The sequence below is a fragment of the Protopterus annectens genome, chromosome 5.part0 (assembly GCF_019279795.1).
Source record: "Protopterus annectens isolate FY-2018-M chromosome 5.part0, PAN1.0, whole genome shotgun sequence".
Classification (NCBI taxonomy): Eukaryota; Metazoa; Chordata; order Ceratodontiformes; family Protopteridae; genus Protopterus; species Protopterus annectens.
The window spans coordinates 22300743-22328722 of NC_056735.1; positions in this window are offsets into that span (position 1 = coordinate 22300743).

The following is a 27980-nucleotide window of genomic DNA, read 5'->3' on the forward strand; positions in this document are numbered from 1 at the left end:
TTACTACAGGATATGTACCTAAAGAGTGGCGTACAGCAACAGTGGTCCCTCTCCACAAAGGTGGTGCCTCAACGGACCCTGGAAACTATCGCCCCATAAGCCTGACTAGCTTGGTCTGCAAAGCTATGGAAAGGATCATCATGGACCTCATAAATAAAGATATTGGGGACCTACAGACACTGGATCCTACCCAGTTTGGCTTTGTTAAGGGCAGATCCTGCCTCTTAAACCTGGTTGACTTCTTTGAAACAGTCACCAAGGCCATTGATGAAGGGAAGGTGGTCCACACAGCCTATCTGGACCTCGCAAAAGCCTTCGATACAATACCCCACTCAGGCATTATAGATAAGCTCACCAGCTTAAATATAAACCCCTATGTCACTAGATGGGTTGCAAACTGGCTCAAGGACAGAACCCTCATGGTTAGAATTGCTGGAGCCATGTCAGACTCCAAACCAGTTACAAGTGGCGTCCCACAAGGCTCAGTCCTGGGACCTCTCTTGTTTGGTATATATTTCTCGGAGGTACAGGCCAACACGGAAGGACTGTGGCTGACCAAGTTCGCAGATGACTGCAAACTGGGTGCCATAATCGACTCTCCAGCCGACACAAGCATCCTCCAAAAGGGCCTCATAGAAACAGACAACTGGTGCCAGAGCCATGGCCTCAAGCTAAACGCCAAAAGTATATAGTCATCCCTTTTGGTAAAAACAAAGTGCCCACAAATTACCACATAGGTGGTAATCCATTAAGTACAGAAGAAGTCATTAGGGACCTGGGGACCCAAGTTGATAGCAATCTCTCATTTGACAACCACGTGGCTAAAGTGGTTAGAAAAACATTTTATATAGCCCACCTAATCATGAAGGGATTCACATCTAGATTAGGGGAGGTCATCGTGCCTCTTTACTCATCCCTCATCAGGCCCATAATTGAGTACAATGCCCCTTTTGGGATGTACCTTACCAAACACCTGCAGCAACTGGAAAGACCCCAAAAGTACCTCACCAAGAGGATCAAAGGGCTCAAACAGATGTCATATGCTGCCTGGTTAAAGAAACTCCAGCTCTACTCAGTGGCATACCGCCTGCTCAGAGGTGACCTGTGCCTGACGTATAAGGCCATGTCCAACCCGGAATTAAGGGACATGCTGCACCTCAAAAATCCAAATCCCATCGAGCTACACGCTCGAGAGACTTGAACCTCAGCACTGAAATAAATAGGACATGCTGGAGGGACAGATTCATAACCCAGAGGCTCCCTTCACTATGGAATAAAATCCCAGTCCAGGTTAGGCAGAGTCCCTCATTGACTCTCTTCAAGAGGAATCTTGATGAGTGGATGGGAGATCATAGGTTTACCCCGGGTATCACTTCTGTGTCACTGTTAGACAGAGGCACAGTATACTAACCTCGAAAAAGGGCATAGCAAAATTAATTTAAAATGGGTGGCGAAAGCCAAACATACTCTGGCTAGGCTTATAAATGCCCTAGGGCAGAAAGCCTAGTATGAACCTATGAACCTATGTGCATGTTATACAGGGCCTGACTTGTCTGTGTATGTAGTTGTAGGTTTGTGTGTTGTGCATGGGATCAATGATGAGAAGACGTTGGGACATGTAATGCAGTTGTGGATCGTCATCTGTATGCGTCTGTGTGGATTACCATACATAATAGTGCAGGTAGTAATGTACTTCTTTTGTCTTGCTTGTCACAGGTGAACAGGGGTGTTGGAGTCTGTCCCCCTCACAACCTGATGTCAGTGTCTTATCAGACTTTGATGATGATGGTAGCCATAGTGAGGCACAGGTGGGGTTGTTAGGAGCTGAATCTGTCCCAGAGGTTGACATCTCTCTTCTGCCCCCATTGTACCCACGCACAGTCAGTATACCCACATATACCCAGTCACCAGAGGCCACAGATATTGGACAGCCAGATGGTGGTGACATGGCAAAGGACAATGTGAGAACTATGGCGTCAGTGAGTGTAGACACTGGTTATAGCCAGAAAGCTGGTGAGGTCCCACACAGGCAGATTGACAGGGGTGCTCAAAGGAGGACTGCTGCCCATCCACCCCCAGTTGTGGGTGTCACATCACGGGTCTAACCCACCACATGTTTTGGGCTGTCATGGCAGCACAGGCACATTCTGAACACAACACCAGATGGATGCTTAGGGTTATGGATGCAGCACAGTCTGACATCCATGACTGCCTCCATTGCACTGGTGATGCCCAAGGCCAGGACATATTGGACATGCCTATGTCTGCCTACAGGAACAGCCTCAGGGGTTCCTTCTCCAAGTCCCACTGTGAGTGCGGCTGTAGTAACCTAGGCACTGATGGGGAGCTGTGTAGTCCTTCCTTTTGCTGATCTTGCTGCAGCTGTTTCCGCAGGATTTCGTTGTGTAGTATGGCACATAGTTATTTTTTATTTATTTATTTATTTTACATTTGTTGACTGGGAATGTCCGACTGAGCTAATGCCCTTTTTCAGTGGAGGCCTGGGGAGAAAAGCTCCAAGTAGTACAAACAGCTTAAAATAGCATAGAAATATCATAGTAATTTAAAATCACTTACAGTAGTTTCAAAAATTTAGAAATATAAAAACAAAAGACAGATAACAACTAACCATAGTAAGTAACATGAGGTAATAAAAAGATTTTACAAATCTAAGAGCAATTAGCTGATAACAAAGGCTTATTAACTTACATCAAGAGCATAGTGAGTAAGCTGTATATCTTCTATATTATGCATTACATAAACTGTTACATACTGTGAACATCTGTCCACATGTGGCTGGAGAGTACTGCAAGGCTCCACCAGATATATTGAGGCACTGGAACCGTGACTTCAACAGCCCAAACGCACATGCTATGATGTTCCTGGTTCATGCGTGTGCTTCATTATGGCATTCTTCAGTGGGTATGTGTGCATTTCTGATGGGTGTCATCATTCACGGTGCCATTGTATAGCCAGCATCCCCCAGTAAATGCCCTTGTGGGATGCCCCCCCCAGCTAACATCTTGTACAGCTGTGATGCCTGCCAGATATGAGAGTAGTGATAACTGCCAGGGCTGCCAGCACACACAGTCATGATAATGTCCTGGGCATTGCATACGACCTGGCAGTTGATGGAGTGGTACCCCCTTGCAGTTGACGTAGATTCAACCCTCTTCACTGGGTGGTGCCTTAATGTGTACATGAGTGCAATCTATGGCACCCAGTACCTCAGGGTAGTGTGTTACATGGTAGAAGAGTCATATACTACTGGCCCTCTCCTTAGGGGTGTGGGGGAAATAAATATGCTCACTGGTATGTGGTAGCAAGGCATTCAGGAACTGGAGGAGTACCCTGAAAGCAGATGCCTGTGAGACCCCCATCATGTCCCCAGTCGGTCTTTTGGAAAGTACCTGTAACTAGAATCATAAAGGCTACACATACCTTTGTTTCCATTGGGATGGGTTCCCCTCTGGGTCTGATTTGAGGTTGGCAGAGCTCAGTGAGTTCTTGTAGTATGTCTCTGTCTACGCTGTAGTGCTCTACAATCTCCAGCTCAAGTAGCTCCTGGTAGGTTACCCTGGGCCTGAACACTGTTCTCCTTATCAGTCCAGGCCTATGGTCAGCATCAGCAGCAGCTGCATTGACCTCAGCATCTAGCACATGCATATGTAGCAGACTTACTGCAGCCCCTAGCATTCTCTAGGTTCAAATTTTCAAGTCTGTACTCCAATGGTGCAGGGTATGGGGACATTCAGATTGTACAGTGTATGCATACTTTATAGTGCTCTGTTGTAGGTGTAGTCTGTGTGATTGGCTACTTATGATGCATTCCACCTGCCAAGTTCATCATTAAGGGGATTAATGGCCCTAGTTGAAGTGAAATAGGGCTCATCAGTACTTAACATATCATTAGCTTTCTCAACTACTTTTTTTTTTGACAGCCTTCTTTGCTGAGCACTGCGGCATGCTGCGCCAAATCCATGTCCCATAGATAAAAAAGGCTTTGCAGTGACTAATACTGCAACTGTAAGTGCACCTTTACAATCCCTGGTGTCATTTTTACATCATGTGCATGGCAATTTTCTGCTTACATTATGGACACCAACACGGTGTATGCACGACTGCCTTTCTGCTTGCTGGATCACTCTACCTGCTTCATTTGTATGCATTTCACCTGCTTATGAGGTGATTTGCATATCACGGACACTTCCATGTTTGCATGCTCATGCACACCCTTTGGTTCTGTTTACTGGATCGCACATCTGGTTACTTCCGCGTAAGCATCATGCCACTATGCCTACACAGCAAATAAGGTCATGTAGGCTTTATTGAATTCCCCCCATAGTCTTTCATTCCATGTTGTTACTGTACTTCTTTTTAGTCCATCATATTTTTTCCAGTAAGTTATAGCATTCAAATGTCAGTTCACAATCTATTTCGCCTCCCAAATGAATTCATGCTCTTATGTTTATAATGTTAAGTCTAGTAGCAAAAATAATACTATCTATGTCATACCTGTTCTCACTGCCATGACTTTTACTTTTTTTCTTACAACTGTTTTTCTTCTCCGTGGCTGTTGAGAAACTGCAAATGTTTGTCCCCTTTCAGTTACTTCTCCTGTTCTTCCCTGCCTTGCTGCATCAGCACAGCTTCTTCTTTCATCTAACAAAATCCCTGTTGCAGAGGTAAACCCTGAAAACAAGCTACTCCACCATCTGAGAATATCACCACTGTTTCCCTTTTATGAGCTGTTGCATGCGTTTCCAACCTCTCAGTTTCTTCTTCCTGTAATACTCTCTCACCCATATCTTTCCATCGTACTTCCTGTCATATCTTTGGCTGTACTTGGTTCAACAAATCTACCAGCACTTACATGTGCAGTCCTGCATTTTCCAACTCTGTAACTGTTATTTCATCTCTTTCTCCTTCCTTCAGTAAGTTTGCTCTGGTTCCTTTCTGCTGCACTGTCTTCCATCTTGGAATTCCTGGAACAGCAGTACCATCCCTCCAGTGCCACCTAGCAGCTCCAGAGAGTGCTTCACATCCTCTCCTCCAAAGAGAAATTCCTAAGTGCCCTGTACAGATTTTCCCTAGTTAGTATGACTATAACCTTGAGTCTCCCCTGAAAAGAGGCCATTGGCCTAATGGAACTAACCCAGTCAGCAAATCCAAACCTGCACCATGTATGCCCTAAGCTACTATTTCTGAAGACATTGCTGCATATTTTCTACACCTGATATATCTTCAGCCCTTTCAAGTTGTTTGAATTGGATTAATGCAAGCAGCTTGAGGTGATAATTTTAATACTTTGCTGCAAAGCATTACGTCACAACAGGTATCCTTACAGACACTGACTGTTGAATATTGGGTTAAAGAGGACAGTAAGGCCACTGCAAGTCCTAGTAAATCACAGAGTTTCAATATTTTGAGTTTGTAGAGATACTTTGCTGGTAATGCAGCTTCTCTTATTACAGTGAGGGAATATCACTTTTCTGATATTAACGGGAAGTGGGGAATCTGGGAATAGCCTAAATTGGATGCCACAATAATGTGACACTTGTAAGGCATTATATTGCTGTCAGGTCCATCTTCCATATCAGAAACTGCATTAAATGTATTGGGATCTTCTTCCACTTTATCATTTAGAGGGTACAAGACACCAGTGGGCCCTTTCTGTGCAGAGTAAAAATGCAGGGCAATTAAGCTCTTTTAAGGTCTGTTAGATTGGTATATCCTTCCATTTCCTAAGATAAGCCTGTGAGTCATCACAGTGTTAAACCTAAACTTATGTACAAGACCCGCAGTGTTATCTTTCAGTCACTGAATAAACTTGTGCTGTACAGATAATGTCTACGTTTATTGCTGTTTCTTGAATGTTGTTGGCATTGTGTGAGATGGTAGTTTAAAGGAAAGTGTAATTCATACTAATATCTTTCATTTCTGCACAGTTGTTGAACATGACAGCTTTCATGGCATTTTTATTAATACCCACATCAATACTGGAGATTGCTTTCTTAAGCTTTCTGGCCACATCTATGTGGGCCTTATTGGTAATAGTCCGTTTTTCAAACAGACATTAAAATGAGAAAAACACGAGAAGTTGTAGTAGGCAAAATGAAGTTACTGATGAGAACTGAATAACTTGTAAGAGTCAAGCAGTGCAGAATCTTTCTAATCAAGTTTCTCCCGTTGAAAACCAAGCTTGGGTCATGCAGTGTTTGCAGAGAGTTCAGATCTGTCCAGAAAACTCTTCTAGCATTGTCAACACCTGGTAAGTACTTGCAGAGTTTAAGCTGAATGGGTGAAAGATATATGAACAGCCCATTAAATGGCCTAGCAAGTTGCCAGAGTTATCCCTTTATGTTGTTATCTTCCTGGAGAGTTTATAGAACAAAAATATAACAATTTCAGAATAGAACACTACTCCCTTAAGCCACACATGCTCATGTTTTGCCCAAGATAACTGCAAGACATTTGGACAGGCCTACAGAAGTGACCATAACAAGCCCCAAGGTCTTGGTTTTACAGATTTGTTGTCCTGCAATAAATGTGACAGTTAGTTTTGCATGCATAATTAATACATCTTCACTGTTTTCTTTAAAGCCAAATAATCTGCAGCATCATTGCCTTGATAGAATTATGCAGTCATTTTGACATCAGTCTTAATCATGTCACCCTTCTATTGACACAAGGGAAGGACATCCATGTGCTACACTGGTAACTCAACTACCAACTTGGAAACCTGGAAGACCAACTGAGGGTGTGGGCTTGAAAAGCATGCAGCCAACTCCCCTAATTACTAGTATTCATGTAAAGGGGACATTTATGGACATTTAAGGCACAGTCATATATATATAGGCATATAAGGCATAGTCTGGGGAGCAATGTGAGGCTTTGGTACCACTCTGTAACCTAATTTAAGAAAATGGAAGGGGATGGACACCTTCATCAGAGGAACAAGTAAGTAAAACTATAAGCCACTGTGCAGACAGACTTATAGTTACCCTTAAAGTAGAATACATAAAACAAAAATAAATGAAGGCAAAGAACCATTTGTTCTGGTAATTAAGTTTGCAGCAAATGCTAGAAAATATTGGGGGGTGGCTTTAACAGTCCAAAGGACCTAGGTTGTGCAGTGATGAGCCATAACAGGAGGTAGGCAGCTCAAAATATAACCAGGATCGCAGAAGAATAAATGAAAGAAAAAATGCATGCAGACCTTTGTGCTCAGGTATAAAGGACCTGAGGGTGTCAGAGAAATGGGGTTATAAGCACAGAGGAACTGAATTGTATCTCTTGTGAGCCCAAAATGGAAAGGAGGTAGTTTTTATATATATATATATATATATATATATATATATATATATATATATATATATATATATATATATATTACTATCATATTCCTGAATGATCATAATGTCAATGTGAAATGTTGCTTTCCGAAAAGTGTAAAAGGCAGAATGCTGAAAATTACATACCTGATATTCCTGGTTCACACATGCTATGCACATTAATGTACACACAGATGCAGTGCACATATATATATATATATATATATATATATATATATATATATATATATATATATATATATATATATATATTTATATATATATTCACACACACACACACACACACACACACACACACACACACACACACACACACACACATATATAGTAAAGGTAGTATATATGATGGATAAATCATTATACTCTTCTTACTGTCACTTCTAACATAAAAAGAAGAAAGAAAGGAAGGAAATGCTGAGTATTGCCTTGTAGCCCATTTACTGTGGCTGTTGAGTAAAGTTAATATCACTTGTTAGTCCTGATGTTGCATTTTTTTACTTATATTTACTTACTAAAATATGGAATGCAATGTTTCAGACAAGTGACAGTATCAATAAAACTGCATTTGAGCAGCTTATGGGTAGTGCAGGAGTGCCAGTTTAATTAGTCCAGTTATTGCTCCAATAAAGGACAGCGCAGTGGTATAGCGGTTAGCGTTGTTGCCTCACAGCAAGAGGTTCTTTGGTTCAATTCTTGGCTGGGTGCCTTCTGTGTGAAGTCTGCATGTCCTCCCTGCATTCATGTGGGGTTTCTCCCGGTGCTCCTATTTCCTCCCACATTCCAAAGACATGCAGTAGGTAGATTGGACTCTGTAAATTGGCCCTTGGCGTAAGTGTGTGTGTGCAACTGTGTGGTGCACCTTCTGAGGAGGGTTGGGCCTCAGGCTAGCAACCTGATCCTGCAAAACCTGCACCTGCTACAGAAAGAACAAGTGCCAAAGAGCACTTGTTGCCTGATGTGTTGAATGCATGGGAGCGAATCCAGGATTGTACTAACAAAAGTTTACTGCCTGCCAGTAGCTAGATGTAACCAGTGCAAAAAAAAAAAAAAAAAAGGACACAAATATTTCCCTTAATAACCGAATTCTATAATCTTACAATAAAATGATTACTAACATTAGCTCATACACTGCCTAGATGAAAATCTTAGTAGGATTTTCTTAAAGATATAACTTCTTTTACAACGTAGGGTGGTATTTATAGTCAGTTACACATGGATGCAGCATGCACTTGAGCAAGCTGCAGGTGAACAAAATATAACTCATAAACGTATGCTGTGCATATGTGCATTCTTCAAAAAGTTGCAGAGATACTCATATGCAAATGAGTCTACAATGACATGTAACTTAGGAGATTTTGTACAAGCTGCACCGATAGTATGGTAACGGTATATCTTTTCCTCCTTTTGGGGTTCAGATCTCAGTCTGGTACTCAAGTAAATATTGTTATAAAAAGCCAAGCACCACCATTTCTAGTCATCTTACAATCAGAGAAATGCTTACTTTGGCTGCAATTCCACTTTGAGGTGCTTGCTTCATGGTACCATAACCCCTTGTACAGAAGGGCATTGGGTGGCCTCTGAAGAGGTGTTGTAGGCAATGAGTAATGCACTATAACTTTGAGGAAGAGCATGTGCTTGACTGTTCTAGGGTGGACAGGGACATTATAAGGGCTTTTGTGCTCTTCCCCTGTTTCACCCCATCATGGTCATATGCCATCCATATATATTACTTATTTCTTCTTTTTTATCCACTCTTTGCCATACGTTTTAGATTTTCTTCTGTCTTTTTATCACATCCTAACTGGCCAAGACTCCTCTGTAAGAAGTCTGGAGGAAGCAAGGGGCTAGGGAGAGTTAGGCCCTGGACATCATAAAGTTCTAGGTGCTTTGAGATGCATAGTAGAGCTTTTTTTTTTACAGCTTTTTGATCGAATTATGAACTGAACATAAATGATGAGTAAGGAGACAAATCTGGGCTTATTTTTTCTTGCAAAGGAAAATAAGTTGTGCATCTAAAGCTCAATATTCCAAGCTAACAAATAGTAGTTCACAATGAACTGAGATGACAAATGCTTGCAAGGATATATTAATCTTGTCTGGGAAAAGTGCCTGCATCCTACCCCTCCAAGAAAAAAAAAGGAAGTTAACTTTTGTGTAGCCCTCTGGCATTAGATCAGGATGAAAGTAAAAGCACAAATAGCTATAGAGAGACATTATATTGCTAAGTTTTAAGGGAGGAAACCAGGGCATCTAGATAAAAGACACCCAGGGAGAGGGAATTCATAAAGACTCCACCAAACATTCAGAGAACCAAGTGCTATGACACAGTAATGCTACTCACTGTGCCACTGTACCAGTGATCAATTGCTATCACACATGTTCTGGCCAGACCGCCATAGATAGTCTCTTATTGTTCACAGTTCTGATGTTTGTGATGGAAAGTGAAAAATATGGCTAGCTTCCTATTTTAAGATGCACTACAATTCTCCCGATGCACACACACACACACACACACACACACACACACACACACACACACACACACACACACACACACACACACACAAAACCATTTTCATCACAAATAGCACACAATCCCATAAATTACGAACATCTTATTTAATGTGCACACCTCAGATGTCTGTGCTAAAAATAGCCACAGTAATGTATTCTAGCTGGCTTCAAACAAATGCACACTGGTTCTCCAAAATCAGAATAATGACTGCTTAATTTGAACAAATTATAACAGGCTCAGTCACTTGTATTCAGCAACAGCTTCCATACACAGCAATTAAAACCAAATATATTGATCGTATACAGTAATTTATACTAACCCTCCTACACATACAGACTTGCATGTGACCATCAATTACAGCCACTGTCATGAGTATGACTGTACATGCCAAAAGTTCAATTTTGGATCAAATGAATGAAGAAATGCAGAAATAAGTGTCACATAGGAATATATCTTCTCAGCACACTCATGACAAGATGCAGTGTGTAGCCCACTGCAAAACCCATGTATTTCTTTCAACCTCTTAGCTCAAGAATCAAGGAAAAAAAAACACTAAAAATAATAGAGCGAAAAGGACTACAGTCAAGGACAGATGTTGTTTTTTTACACTTAGAAAATTGTTAGAATAACAGAATTTGCATTTTGATGCTTTTTCTGAAGCCTATTAAGTCTGAAACTCAAATGTCTGTCATTATTTAGTGACTACAATCCTCATCAAATTGCTGGAAAAAAGGTTTACAAGTAGCTGAACAAAAAATATGAAGAAAAATTGAATACATTTTGTACATTATGGACAACTGAAAGTATCTATGCCCCCATAAATACATACATATATATATATATATATATATATATATATATATATATATATATATATATATATATATATATATATATATATATATATATATATATATATATATATATATATATATATATATATATATATATATATATACACACACACACACACACACACACACACACACACACACACACACACACACACGGGTTTATATCACATGACTGAAAGCAAAAAATATTGAAGCTCCAAACCTTGAAATGGTAACCTCGAAACCGGAAAACATCAAACATGGGGAAAAAAAACAGTACATACGCAAAACAACACAAAAACCGCTATATGCAGGGGGCAAGCCCTCTGCACCCCCCCCCGCTACTTAAATATACCAACTCCGAGATCCCACTACAGTGCAGTAAAGGAAAATCTTCACTTCCCGCACTCTATGGTGATCTCCACTTTATGCTTTAATGTTTTCCAGTTTCAAGGTTTCCAGTTCGAGGTTTGGAGCTTCGATATTCTCAGCTTTCGAGTTTGTGATATACACCCTATATACACACACACTCACATAAATAATAGGAGGGGGTGTTGAAAAGTTCTAAGCCTGACCTAGAAGGGAATGATGTGGAGCCATGAAACTTACAAGTTATTTAACATATTCACTCTGAAGTTCAACATGCTTGGTGCATTGTGTCTAATGTTTCTGTAGTCCTACCAAAAAAAGTCTGAAGTCTGGTCTCTGAAATACTGTTCCACTGCTTTAATCACCTCTGAATCACTTGAACTTTGCAACCCTTTCAAACTCATTTTAAAGTTTAGAAACAGGAAATAGTCAAATGGAGCAAGATCTGGTGAGTAGGGTGGGTGGTCTATGCACTCAAACCCAATTTTATCAAAACATCCTTCATTTTGCCAGCCTTATAAATAGGTGCATTGTCTTGCAAAAAAAGAGAACTCCTTTCTGCAGCTTCCCTCTGCTTTTTTCTTTCAGTACCTCTTTTAATCAGCACAGCAAGTTACAGTAGTGTTCTGCATTAACTGTTTGGCCCCTTGGAAGATAGTCAGTCATTACAACAGTTTCCTGATCCCAAAACACTGTGGCCATGACCTTTCCTGTTGACTTGTGGGTCTTGAACTTCTTTGGCCTTGGTGAACCTGAGTGCCACCATTGCATGGACTGTTGTTTTGTCTCAGAATCATAGTGATGTAACCTTGTTTCATCAACAATAGCTAGTTCCAAAAAGTTGGCACCAGCTCAACGAAAATGCCACACAATCAACTTGGAAGTCTTTTCTCATTGGCATTCAAACATTTGTGCACCAACTTGGCTGACAGCTTCTGCATACCTAGCTGCTCAGGTATTATAAACCCAACACATTCCTTGTTTCAGCAATTGTTTTAATATTCGCAGATCTGCCAAAATCAAGTCACAGACATGGTTAACAATTTTAGGAGATGACATTGTTTGAGGCCTCTCAGACCTTGCTGTATCTTTGTTCTCAAGATCTCCACATTGAAAGTTTCCACATCACTTCTTTACAGTTGAGTAAGAAGGGCACTTGCCACTTAATGTTTGCATCATACATTCATGGAGTTCTTTTGGAGTTTTCTTCTGCAGGAATAGGAACTTCATGACAGCTTGGAGTTCTACACTTGAAAATTCCACACTTTTCATTGACATGGTTCAATCAATGATTTGAAACAATGTCAAAACATAGTGTTGGCACTTTACAAGATGAAATAACCATCTTTTCAGATACAGAGGCAAAATAACGCTCAGAATTTAAAAAGTTGGTCGGGCTTAGAACTTTTCAGCGCCCACTAGTAATAACATATATATGCACACCTGAGGACCCTGACTAACATCCTACCCTCACCAAGCATCATGCCACAATATGACAATGAGATGACCAAGTGCAATAATTGACTGAAGTATCGCAGTTAGTCAAAGGGGATCCAATGTGTGCCAGTCTGGGATGACATGCTGAGCATGACATGATGCTCCACCTGCTAGGACTGGCGTGCACCTATCAGTGCAGGCTGTATGGATACTGGCAAAGGCTGTTGTTACCCACAGTGTGCCCTGAATAGGTAAGGCTCAAAACACAAACCTATCTCCATAGGTATCAGAAGGGATAAGAATAAGATAATGGATAAGTCGAAACAGCAAGATGCATGCAGTCTAAACTCACCCAGTATGGAGAATGTTGATATCTGCTGTAACAGAAAACTGAGTCAAGGCTCACAACAGCACCCTAACACTACCAGGTTACACCTCATACTGTGCTGTACAGCCTCAAAACATGGAACAAACTACAAAAGGAGGGTGACTAGCAAGAATTGTCAAGGATAACCACACCCCCATGTTGGTACCACAACAAAAAGCAGCATGGACTAGCCATGGTCAAGTAACAGTGGCTAAAACTGCCCCCCAGTTTATAGCCTGCTACAGACTACTGTCCCAACACCAGGAACTGCACCTGGCCTATGCTGGAATACATGACTACATCAAGTCCTCCAAACCACATTATATTGGGTGACGGAAAATACCCAGACATAGACTGGGAGCATTATACTAGCTCCAACAGTGTAGGACAAACGTTCATAGAATCCATAAACCAAAAGGCCCAGGAACAACATACCACTCCCACAAGAGGGGTAAGCATACTGGATGTGATAATCAGCAACATGGGTACTGGATGGCAAGATGAGAAGTGTATTGCTCACTGGTAAAACCAGACCATAGAGTAATCACACTGGATATACAAATCCTGACCACAGTCCCTGGCCAGAAAACCACAGTGGAAAACATGTGTAAAGCAATATTTGCACTCCTCCAAACTGATGTGGAATCCATTAAAGGTCCCGTGCAGGTGCAAAATATGGGCCACACCTCAGAACCTGTAATACAGCCATTCCATGAACACTGCCAGGAATGCTTGGATTATGCAATCCTAAATTAAAACAAGACACGATGCCATACACGCAGGCATCTGGCATGGTGGACACCAGCCATAACCAAACCATGCAAGAGAATGAGGAAGCTACTACATGATAGAGCAAACATAAACAATGAAGTAATCACTGATCAGTAGTATGGCAATAAAATCTGTCCACACATACAATCCACTAAGACCAGCCACAACAAGTTGAATCTGTGAATCCTGAGGCAATGTTACACCTGCCCCAAGTACACAGACAACCCCCAACTCCACCCACAAGAAATACAAATATATGTGAGAGATGCAACCATCTATCCAAACTGGAGGCTGAGCTCCCTCAACTCAGTACTCCCAAAACTAGTCAGGAGGAGAAGGTAACCACACACACCACAAACACAGTCCCACATAGACTTATCACAACTGCAAACCAAAGACATAAACACAGAAAAACATTCCCGGAGGCACAAATTACAAACACAGCACACCAACAGAGGCCTCTAAAGCAGACACCCTAACATAGCACATGCAACACATAGTACACAAAGCTGGTGTGCCAAACAGTCACAGGCCAGAAGGAGAAACAACATGCCTGATACAGTTGTAATAGGTGACTCCATAGTCAGACACACTGCTGTCCCGCACACCAGACTGAACAAGGGAAAGGGTACAGTAAGCTGCCTGTAGGCTGCCACAATACGCCACATAACAGAAGTATGCAGGTCACTCCAAAGCAAGTAGAAATATGATGCAGTCATAGTCCATGCTAGTGTGAATGACCTGAGATGTACCTCCCTAGACTACATGAAAAGAGACATAGATGAGCTCTCTGATTATGTAGTCCAGGCCGGTATGACACTCACCGTTTGCAGCATCCTACCCTTACCAAGAATAATGCCACAGTACAAACACGGAATGATCAGTCATAGCAGGTGGCACACTTACTGGTGTCATTCCAAGGGGATCCAATGTCTGTCTGCTTGGGATGTCATGCTTGACAAGCCATGCAGCTGTTCTTGGGATGGCTTGCACCTGTTACCCCTGGGTGTCTGGATATTGGATAAGGCCTTTGCCACCTCCATAGAGCCTTTTGTAGGCAAGGCTGAAAAGACTGACCCACCACCCTAGAAAACATAAGTGGAAAGAAACATAAGGGTAATGCTGACCAATGCCAGATGTGTAAACCCCAATATGCATGCTCCCAAGGCCATCCCCAGTATGGAGAACATCGATGTCTGTGCAGTGACAGAAACCTGCTGCAAGCCTCCTGACAGCACACCAGCACTACCAGGTTATACCACATATCATGTGTCATGGCCCCAAAACCTGGAACAAAACATAAAAGGAGGGTGAGTATCCATATTCAGCACAGACACCCATACGTCCAGGTAACTGACAATGCACAAGGCATTGGAGTCCACCCATGTGCAACTAATTGTAGGCAAGACTGCTGTACAGTCTGTAGCATGCTACAGACCACACTCTCACACACAGGAACCCCACCCAGCCATCCTGAAGACACTGGACAGTATGAATGTCCCACCAAATACCAAACAAGGTACCACAAATTACCACATAGGTGGTAAACCATTATGTATGGAAGGAGTAACCAGGGACCTGGGGACACAAGTGGACAGTAACCTGTTATGTGACACCCACATTGCCAATGTGGCTAGGAAGACTGTCTACATTTGACACCGTATCAGGAAAGGATTCACATCTACGTCAACAGAGGTCATTGTGCCCCTATACTGTTCTCTTATCACACCCATAATCTAGTACAATGCCTCATATGGGATGTACCTTACTTGACACCTGCAGCAGTTAGAAAGACCTCAAAGGTACCTCACCAAGAGGATAAATGGTCTCAAATATATGTCATATGCTGCCTGGCTGTAGACACCCCAGCTGAATGCAGTCACATACTGCCTACACAGAGGCATTGCATGCCTGTTGTAGAAGGCCATGCCCAACACAGGAGTAATGGACATGCTCCACCCCAGAAAACTCAAAGCCATCGGAGCTGTGAGAGTGAGAGATGTCAACCTCAACAAATAATGAAATAGGATGTGCTGGTGGGACAGATACATAATCCAGAGGCTCCCCACACCCTGGACCAGAATCCCACTCCATGTTAGGCAGAACCCCTCACTGACACTCTTCAACAGGAATCTTGCCAAGTGGATGGATGATTGTAGAGTTACACTGGGGTCTTCACTGTGTCATGTCCAGACAGAGGCACAGCAAAGCAAATCATAAATGGCCATAATATTCACATAGCAAGGGGTGGCAAAAGCCACACACACTCTGGCTAGGCTAACAAATGCCCTGGGGTGGATAGCCTAGTATGAACCTATGAACCTATGAAGATACAAATTGTACAGGACACTAAGGATAATCCCAAGGCTTTCACAACTGATGGTAGGAACCATGTTGGGAATTCACAGATATGCTCTGAATCACACAAATATCACAAACACACACACATCTTGCCAACATACATCCTGACAGGTGCAGTGCAACCCCAGAATGCAGAATATCTATCCCAGCAGACTGCTGGCCCCCTGACATTGCAGATGCTGAGGTAACAGCCAGCATCTACAAAGCAACACACACAGCAGCAATGGTATGAGATGGTGTCCTGGGCTTAGTGCAACATGGACTCCAAGATGAATGGAATGCCAAATCACACTACTGCTCAATGTCAGCCTTACCACAGAATATGTACCCAAAGAGCAGTGTACAACAACAGTGGTCCTTCTCAACAAAGGTGTTGCCTGAATGGATACTGAAAACTACTACCCCAGAATCCTGAGAAGCTCGGTCTGCACAGCTATGGAAAGGATCAGCATGTACCACAGACATAAAGATATTGGGGACCTACTGACACCGGACCCTACCCAGTGTGGCTTTCTTAAGTGCAGATCCTGCCCCTAAACATGTTTGACTCAATTGAAACAGTCATTAAGGTCATTGATGAGGGCAATGTGGTCCACACAGCGTAGCTGGACCTTGCAAAGGCTTCTATACAATACCCTACATGTTCATTATAGATAAGCTCACCAGCTTAAATATAAACTCCTATGTCAGTAGAGGGGTTGCAAACCAGACCAAGGACAGAACAGACATGGTCAGACATGCTGCAGCCATGTCAGACTACAAACCAGATATAACTGGCATCCCACAAGGCTTGGTCCTGGGATCTCCCACGTCTGGTATATATGTCCCATAGGTACAGGCAAACATGGAAGGACTGTGTCCGAACATGTTTGCAGAGGACAACAAACTGCTCACCACATATGATCCACCAGCTGACACAAGCATCCCACAAAAGGGCCACATAGAAACAGACAACTGGTGCCATAGCCATGTCAGCAAGCTAATTGCAGAAAAGTGTATAGTCAACCCCCGTGGATATACAGTAAGTGCCCACCAATTACCACATAGGTGTTAACCCATTATGTAGTTAACATGTAATGAGAGACCTGGGGACACAAGGTGATAGATATCCTGCATTGGACAAACATGTGCTGTAGTGTTTACAAAAACATACCATATACCCACCTAATCATGAAGGTTGTCAGATCTAGATAAGGGGAGGTCATTGTGGCTCTGCAGTCATCCTTCATCAGCGGTACAATTGACTACAATAGCCCCTGTGGGATGAACCTTAGCAGACACCTCCATCAACCGTAAAGTCCCCAACAGTACCTCACCAGGAGTATCAAAGAGCTTGCACAGATGCCATGTGTTGCCTGTGTTGCTGGTATCAATAAACATGCTGCACCTTGTACAATCTGAATGGTAGTGAGCTATGCACATGAGAGACCTGAACCCCAGCACTGTCTTACATAGGACAAGCTGTACTGCATGATCCATAACACAGAAGCCACCCCCACCCATGAGTGAACTCCCAGTACAGGCTACCCATAGAGTCACTTATCAATCTTCCTCAATAGGAATCTTGATGAGTGGATGGGAGATGGTAGCTTTATCCTGGGTATCACTGTCATGTCACAGGTAGACAGAGGCATAGTATACTAACCATGACATATGTCATGGCAAACTCCACTTACAATGTGTGTTGAAGGACAAACACACTCTCCAACTAGCATTAGACATGGACTAGGGCACATCGCTAGTGTTTGCACCTATGTTGTGGAATACACTACCAATGTTGGACAAGCCTAGTTTAAGTAGTTCATATCTGAACAGAATGCAACATGGTCAGATGTACACAACTGGCCCCTAACCAGGCTGTTGTACTCACTATCGAAATGTAAAGCAGTAATAGCACTAAAGCCTAGGATACTGTCCACCACAGTCAAAGTACTACCAGTACACTATACAGTACTACAGTATTAGGTCAGTGTGAAAGGATGTTGACAACTGTATGCAAAGTATCCCATGCAAACACTGCAGGCACAGTATAATCCTGTTGTGTTCACACACAAAGCAGTTGTACAGTAACTACACAACATGACACACAACACACAACCATAAACGGGTGATATTTGTTGAAGTTCACACTCATCCACAAATGTGGTGGGCTGCAGAGTCCAACATATGGAATGCTCACACTGGGCATGCTCACACACTTTGATAAATGAGACATATGTCAGACAACATGCCATGGGAAGGCTGAACTGGGCATGCTCACACACTTAGGCCAAATCTCAGTTTAGCAGTTGGACACACATATCTGGTATTTTTACATGTTATTCCAGGAACCAACCACATTACAGCAGTCTGCCCAGTGCACACAGTTAAATGACTACAGAGACATACGTGATATAGTGGATCCCTCCCATATGCAAACATCTTCCACAGATGCACAAGTTGTTCATACAAACAGGGAATGCTCTGGCAATAAAGATGTGCAAACGGTCTATCAGCAACAAATAATGTGCATTTGACAATTAAACATATGGGTGTAGAGGTCAACACTAGGCTGTTTGCCCTAGGGAATGACAGCTTAGCCAGAGTGTGCTTGGTGTCTGCCTCCCCACAGGATGCACATTCCCCTTTCTAAACACCGATGATGTCAGCACCCTATAAGTACAGCAGGAGAAAAGAAACCACCCAGTAATGTGAATAGCGCGCTCTGCTAATGCATCCATCACAAGTGTCATAACATAGTTAGGTAGGGGTTTGAATCCTGCAAATGCTCAGGGTGTGTGTGTGTGTGTGAGTGAGTGGGGTTGGTGTGTGTGTAAGTCTGTGGGAGAGAAATGTCCCTTTTGGCAACTGGGAAAACACACTACAGGATGCACATTCCCCTTTCTAAACACCAATGATGTCAGCACTCTATAAGTACAGCAGGAGAAGAGAAACCTCCCAGTAATGCAAATAGCGCGCTCTGCTAACACGTCCGTCTCAAGTATCATAACATAGTTAGGTAGGGGTTTGAATCCTGCAAATGGCAAGTGTGTGTGTTTGTCTGAGGGGGGTAATTGTGTGTGAGAGAAATGTCCCTTTGGCAACTAGGAGAACAGACTACAGGATGCACATTTCTCTTTCTAAACACTGATGATGTCAGCACCCTATAAGTACAGCAAGAGAAGGGAAACCCCCCCCCCAGTAATGCAAACAGCACACTCTGCTAATGTGTCCGTCTCAAGTGTCATAACGCAGTCAGATAGGGGTTTGAATCCTGCAAGTGTGTGTTTTTGGCTGAGGGGGGTTAGTGTGTGTGAGGACAATGTCCCTTTTGGCAACTAGGTGAACAGACTACAGGATGCACATTTCCCTTTCTAAACACTGATGATGTCAGCACCCTATAAGTACAGCAAGAGAAGGGAAACCTCCCAGTAATGTGAATAGCGTGCTCTGCTAATGCGTCCGTCTCAAGTGTCATAATATAGTTAGGTAGGGGTTTGAATCCTGCAAGTGTGTGTGTTTGGCTGAGGGTGTTTAGTGTGTGTGCAATTGTGTGTGAGACAAATGTCCCTTTTGGCAACTAGGAGAACAGACTACAGGATGCACATTTCCCTTTCTAAACACTGATGATGTCAGCACCCTATAAGTACAGCAATAGAAGGAAAACCTCCCAGTAATGCGAATAGCACACTCTGCTAATGTGTCTGTCCCGAGTGTCGTCACATAGGGATTTGAATCCTGCAATTGGCAAGTGTGTGTTTTTGGCTGAGGGGGGTAGTGTGTGTGAGGAAAATGTCCCTTTTGGCAACTAGGTGAACAGACTACAGGATGCACATTCCCCTTTCTAAACACTGTTCAGCTGAAGGCCATGGCTCTGGCACAAGTTGTCTGTTTTTATGATGCCCCTTTGGAAGATGCTTGTGTTGGCTGGAGAGTCGATTATGGTGGCCAGTTCGCAGTCATCTGCATATTTGGTCAGCCACAGTCCGTCCGTGTTGGCCTGTACCTCCAATAAATATATACCAAACAAGAGAGGTCCCAGGACTGAGCCTTGTGGGACACAACACATAACTGGTTTGGAGTCTGGCATGGCTCCAGCAATTCTAACCATGTCGGTTCTGTCCTTGAGCCACTGTGCAATCCATCTAGTGACATAGGGGCTTATATTTAAGCTGGTGAGCTTCTCTAGAATGCCCAAGTGGGGTATTGTTGTGAAGGCTTTTGCGAGGTCCAGGTAGGCTATGTGAACCACCTTCCCCTCGTCAATGGCCTTGGTGACTGTTTCAAAGAAATCAACCAGGTTAAACCTGGTAGTGCTGGTGTGCTCTCAGTAGCCCTGAACCAGGCATCTGTTACTGCACAGATATCGATGTTCTCCATGCCAAGGAGTGTTTTGGGTGCATGCATCTGGAGGTTTAGACTTCTGGCGTTGGGTAGCATTACTCTTAGTTTCTTATCCCTTGTGATACCTATGAAGGTGGGTTTGTCATTTGAGCCTTGCCTAACATAGGCACTATGGGGGTAGCAAGAGCTTTGCCAATATCTGAAAGCCCAGGGGTGACAGGTGCAGGCCATCCCTAGCAAAGCAGGTAGTTCAACAGAAGATGAATATGTGAAGGTGTAGTGCCTGTGATTAGTTAGCAGTAGCATATATGACTGCTCACGTGAACACATGCCAGGTACGTCATATGCACTGTGTCACAGGCAATGTACATGTGAACAGGACAAACAGTGACATCCTGTCAAGTGGGACATGGACATACATATAGTAAGCTATACAGATGGCACTAGGAGTCCACAGAAGCTCTATAACTATGCATTGTAGGTGTGATCAGTATTCCAGGGTAATTGCAAGCAAACATGCATGCAAACAAAGCTACAGTAAACAGGGCTGCATGTAGTCCATTGTACAACAAACAAGCTGTACCAGTTCCAGTAGGTAACACTGCAAATATGCAGGCACTATGCACATGTACATGGAAATACACAGGTCAGATGGCTAGGGTCCAGTCTCAGTGCACACAAGTGTACAGACCATGTACTGTCAGGATGTACAATAACTGGATGGAAACCCATGTGCTCATACCTGCAGTAATACACATGTCAAATAACAGACACTGAGCCTTCACTCAGTGGTTCCATACTTAGTAGGATGTATGCTACCTGGCCTGCCACCACAGTATCCCTGACATATATGGGGACTCTCCCTCCTGTGACAGTTAGTTTTGTGTGTTGGGGCTGTCTAGCATGGTATGAGATGTGAGCATGCAGTGCTAGGGTGCTCCTGTGTGTCCTGTACCAGTCGTGTAGTACTGCACACATATCAACATCCTCAAACATCTGCATTGCAGAGTCCAGTGTGGGCAACATGCCACTTGCAATTTACATGTCCATCATTGCGTATTACTACATTCATTACCTTATCCCCTGTGCTACCTATGTATGTAGCCTTCTGTTGACATCATTACCACCAGTATGCCAACATGTGCAGATGATACACTATGGTACTTACCATGGGTGTAGACAACAGGACATGACAATCACACACTTACTGCATCAGGCATGCTGTGATATACCCACAATTAATTCAGCACACAGTACTGTTAACAACATGATACTATTACTACACATCTATGTGGTCACCCTGTGCATCAGCAACATGTTAACCTGTACCTGCACAGTTGTTACAGATTGCAGGAGGTGGCACAGTTTCATCATATGCACAGGGTGTGAACTTGGTATGCCTGAGTCAGCCACCGATACCACCAATTGACATGTATGTGTATGTGTGTTGGTGAGGGACAGCAGTAGAAGGTGGGGCAATGTTGATGCAGTGTGTGCGTGTATGCGGTAGCCCTAGGTGTTGTCAATTCGCATGTGTGTATGGATGCACACAGTTCAACCTCATGGCTGCCATATACTGGTGTTTGTGGACAGCCACAACCTGTACCTGCCAGGTCATACAGATCAGTGTCTCTGGCCACGGACACGGTACCTGTGCCTTGCAGGGGTGCTACGGACCGTATCCAGTACCAACCCAGACTGGGTACTGTCATCAGAAGCAGGTGTTCATTGCCTGGACACAGATCCCTGTCAGGCCCGGCCAGAGCCACGTGCACGTGGTCTCCTGGGGCGGTCTGATGACAGCACAGACCCAGCATTGCTGGAGCTGCTGCTGGCACTACGGGGGCGGCCGTGGCCCTGTTGTCATCCGTGATGACTGCCAGCTGCTGCTGCTGCTGGCATACGGCCACATCGATGCCTCAACCGCCCACCATCGCCCTGGCTCATGGACATGTAGTTGTGGAACCGGTCTAATATGTCCCCACAACGTCTGTCTATGACATCGGTGAAATCACGGATGGCAGCTGCAATGTCACACATACTGTCAGTCATGGCTGTGTGACATGCTGTCAGCTCCCTCAGACCCTGTCTGGTGTACCGTTCCATACGTGACTGTGCCTGCATGACAGCCCGAAACATAGCTGAGGTTGTAAGACCTCTGTGGGCACGTCTGACAGGGGCAGTACACCCACGGATGCTCCCACGAGAACCCCTGGACATCTGTCTGTGTGGTACCATCTCTGGGCCATGCCCATGGCTGCTGTGTGGGGAGGCATGTGCCACAGATACCACATTACCCTGGTCAATGCCTACTGTATGCTGTCCATCACCTAGGGACATTGGTGACAAAGGGTGTATTGGCAGGGTAACTGTGCGCATTGATGGGGTCGACAGCTGTCTACTGTCAATCGGCTGACCAATGGTGGACCCTGGCATACTTTCCTGTGCCATTACACAGATGTCATCATTATCAGTACCCACGGCACCTGATTCAGGTTCCCTGCTACATGACACCAGAGCAGCACCAGAACCTGTGGGAGGGAAACAGGAAACACAGTTTGCAATGTCTACACATTACCAGTGATGCACACATGCACACGTGCACACAGGCACACATGCACAGGTGCACACATGTACACATGCACACATGCACACGTGCACAGGCGCACACATGCACAGGTGCACACATGTACACATGCATACATGCACACATGCACAGGTGCACATGTACACATGCATACATGCACACATGCACAGGTGCACAGGTGCACACATGCACAGGTGCACACATGCACACATGCACACATGCACAGGTGCACACATGCACACATGCACAGGTGCACACATGCACAGGTGCACACGTACACATGCACAGGTGCACAAGTGCACACATGCACAGGTGCACACATGCACACATGCACAGGTGCACACATGCACAGGTGCACACATGCACACATCCACAGGTGCACACATGCACACATGCACAGGTACACACATGCACACATGAACACGTGCACACGCGCACACGTGCACACATGCACACATGCGCAGGTGCACATGTACACTTACGCACGTGCACACATGCACACATGCGCAGGTGCACACATGCACACATGCACAGGTGCACACATGCACACATGCACAGGTGCACACATGCACACATGCACACAGTTTCACACAATTGTACAGTACTCAGTATGCGTGATATCAACACACAGACACAGACACACCTACATGCATACAAAGAGCACTACTAAGTGAGCCAAATAGTACTATTACTATCAACACTATTACAGGAATTGTTAATACACACTCACCAGCATGGATAGGCTGCATTGCTGTTATACCAGAGGGACCTGCAGACGTGAAGAAACTAATGTCAGTGGGCACAACTGTGCCATTGTTACTGAGTATGATACAGGTCAGTAGTACAACAGTCACCTTTCACAGGTCAGCTGCTAATATTGAGGATATCACACTTGCACATTAAATACTATGGTGACAGCTACAAACCAAGGACACACCTCACACATGCATTAACTACCAGTGTACACAACGGTCAACTATACATATGGCATATTACCTGCACGTTCACTGTCTTGCTGCTGCGTGGCTCCAGCCTCCATCATAATGCATGTCTGCTGCTGTTGTTGTTGCTGGCGGACTGGAGCCACTACACTCATGAGTAGTCCCTCCAGTTTGGTGAGTGTGGGATGTGTAGCCACCCCACCACCTGTGGTGACCTGTTGCCTGTGGATATCCGATGCACGCTGACGGACATGTCTGATTAAATCAATGCAGTGATGTTGTACCTGCTCATATGTCCTATTATGCGTGCCTATGTCATTTACCCGATGGACAAGGTCTTGCCACAGTGCAGCCCTCTCCTGCTGATTCTGGCTGGTGTGGGAAAAGAGTATTGCATAATCCCGCACCAGGCTCTGGTGTATCTCCTCATCCTCAGCTGTGGAGTAAGTGGGATTCCGCGGGTGGGCCATGTACCTGAGAAAGAAAATAACCTGGTATCAGCAATATATGTCAGCAGAATTTGGCACACATACTACACATGCTACTCGACTGTTATGATACAACATATCTCACATATGTAGCATCTGTCTGTCTATTGGTGGATACACATGTAAATGGCCAGGTATCAGTGCTCAGCCAGCAACTGTGCAACAGTACCTGGCACACTCCATATGACATACTACCAACCCCAGCAGTCAGAACACTGATTCAGGTCAAGAGCACCTCCTCACTCTGGGGGTTTGTATCTAGGTACTGTATGGCCTACATCATCAACTACTGTGAGCTGACCACACACTGATTGCCCTGGATATACATATCCCACCTCCACCACCAGCACAAACGACTATAGTGAATAACATTACAGATGCAAACTTTACACTTTGTAACAGTGACATGGTATCCTTTCAGCCCACTGGGCCAGTGGCAGATACAACCCACAATTGCTTTCTACAGACATCTCCGAGAATGCATGGATCATGCAATCCCATATATGATCAAGACACTCTCCACAAAGGGACAGCATCCTGTCTGGTGGACCCCAGCCATAGACAGATTGTATTACAGAAGATGGAAGCTACTGCAAGACAGAGCATAATTCCATAAAGGGAGGGCATGTCTGAGCAGCACTAGTAAGGATCTATTTTCCATCATACAAACATCCATGGGCAACTTTGAGAGGGAAATCAAGAGGGACACTACAGGTAACCAGAAGGCCTTCTTCAGTTATGTTAGCAACCTGGTCAGGATCCATCCTCTATGCCCATAGTTAGTACACAACAACACATATTTCACTGACACCACAGATATTGACAACATTGTGGCAGACAGGTTCAGTGCAGGTGTCACCCTGCCCTCTCCCCCAAAATAAGACATAGTTATCCCAGCTGACTGTAACCTCCCTGTCATCACAGATGTCCAGGTGAGAGCCACCCTCAGGACAGCAGAATACACAACATGAATGGGACCTGATGGTATCCCCAGTTGCATGCTACATAAACTCTGACAGGAGCTAAACACACATATAGAAGTGCTATGTAACACTAGCCTGACTACAGGATATGTACCTGTACACTGGCACAGCAGCAGTGGTTCCACTCCACGAAGGAGGCACCTCAACATACCAATACAATACAACACAATACATTACATTACAATACAATACTATACAATATGCTATTGCCCCTGGGACTACAGCAGTGTACTGTTCTGCTACCCTGACCATTGTGACACATGTGGTGTGATGGTACCTGCTGCTGTCACACAGTTACATAGGGTGACTCATATGGCATATTACCTATCTGACTAACATTCAGCAGGGGTATGTGTGACATGTACTCATGGGGAGTCTTGCTTCTTAGCACTGTGTGGTTTATTGCAGGGTATGTCTTATCTGTGGGTAGAAACTTTTACCTCCACATGTGCACTCTATTGCAGTGGCACGGACGACACACAGCAGACATTTAGGTTGTGGATGGTGTGAGGTGTTACTATGGTTGTTGGACATCTGTCATGGGTGTGACTTACATATGTAAATCCGGGAGTGGTAACCTCTATGTGGGTAGTATATGTGTACTCTGTGGTGTTGTCAGTCACTGTGCATTGGTAATGTGTTTGAGTGCATTGTCACAGTGTTGTACATGTCACTGTGTCCTTCTCCATATCTGTAGCTGTCATGTGAGGTCCATACCATGGCATCCATTATGTGGTGTGGAGGGGTACACCGACCTACATGTCCATAGCTGACACACCATGTCTGCTGACACATACCATGTGCAGGTATTCCAGGGATAGTGTGCCACTGTGAATATCATTGGGGCCACTATTGTACACATTTATGACCCTGTTCACCCCTGACACATGCAGTGGTGGGCAGCCAATCACATATCTGGTGGTTACTGGTGTAGGTGATTTGGAATGTGGTATGGTACCCGGGTTTTGACACTGGTGTTCACTCCATGCCTTTGTCACCAGGCACCTGTTGCAATACATCTGTACACATGTGCCTCACTCAGAATTTATATACATCTCTCTCTCTCTCTATATATATATATATGTATGTATATAGGTATATTTATATGTATATATATATATATATATATATATATATATATATATATATATATATATATATATATATATATATATATATATATATATATATGTGTGTGTGTCTGTATACATATACACATATATATATATATATATATATATATATATATATATATATATATATATATATATTGATGTACATATATTGCTATAGATGTGGAGAGGGGGGGACACAGAGGGGGTGTGAGTGACAGAGGGGGTGGGACAGGCTGTGTTGAAGGTCGCCATATACAGTCATACCTGTAGATAGTCAGATCAGTCTGTCTATGTGTATGTATCTACATATATCTATATCTGTATGTGTGCATTACATATATATGTTTGTACAATATTCTATCTACATCTGTCTATGTATTCCTACATCTCTCTCTCTGTGTATGTATACATATATGCATATTATATATATATATATATATATATATATATATATATATATATATATATATATATATATATACACATACATATGTTGACATACATACGTATCCATATGTTAGACAGGTATATCAACATGTTTGTCTACCATACTGTATACACACACTAGCATACTGCTAAACATACATAACTGTGAAACCTACTTTGTACATGGCACTACAACCTACAATCAACCAACATTGATATGTGCACATAGATGCTCTCACATACAAATGTATGTACAGCCTTCACTGATAGTTGCTGTATGTCCCCTGCCCTTTACAGATCTTCATATACATATGGATACAGACCAATGACACACATGGAGGGTTCACAGTATGTAGACCTTTATAGTATTACTTTACATTACCTGTGTTTGTCACAGCTGCTTGTGTTGCTGTCTGGTTCTCTGTCCTGCTGCTCCACTTCCCAGTTGTCAGCTTTCAGGTGGCTGTTGCTGAACAATTTGTTTGTGTCTGCTTAATTGCAATTTTCTCTGTTTCTGTCTCTGTCTCTCTCTCTCTCTCTCTCTCTGTCTGTCTGTCTCTCACGTCCTTCTCAGGGTGAAATGAAAGTATTGCATGTGTGGACTGGGAGTACAGCATACTTTTGTAGGTATCTGCATATGCCCATGTGATGGCCTCTGCACCAATTGTTAGCCAGCATTTGCTAACTGCATGCAGCCAGTTGTGTACTGATTGCAGTTCTCACTTAGGTTCATAGGTTCATAGGTTCATACTAGGCTATCTGCCCGAGGGCATTTATAAGCCTAGCCCATAGTTTTGTGGCTTACGCCACCCCTTTGGTTTGGAGAAACTATGCCCATTATTTTGCTGTGCCTCTGTCAAGCAGTGACACTGAGGTAACCCCTGGGGTGTATCTGTGATCTCCCATCCATTGGTCAAGATTCCTCTTGAACAAGGCCAGCGAGGTGCTCTGCCTCACATAAACCGGGATTTTGTTCCACAGCATAGGGAGTCTTTGGGTGATGAATCTATCCCTCCAGCATGTCCTATTAATAACCGTGTCGAGGTTTAAGTCTCCGCCTTGTGGCTCTGAGGGATCTAGATTTTTGAGATGAAGCATGTTCATCAAAT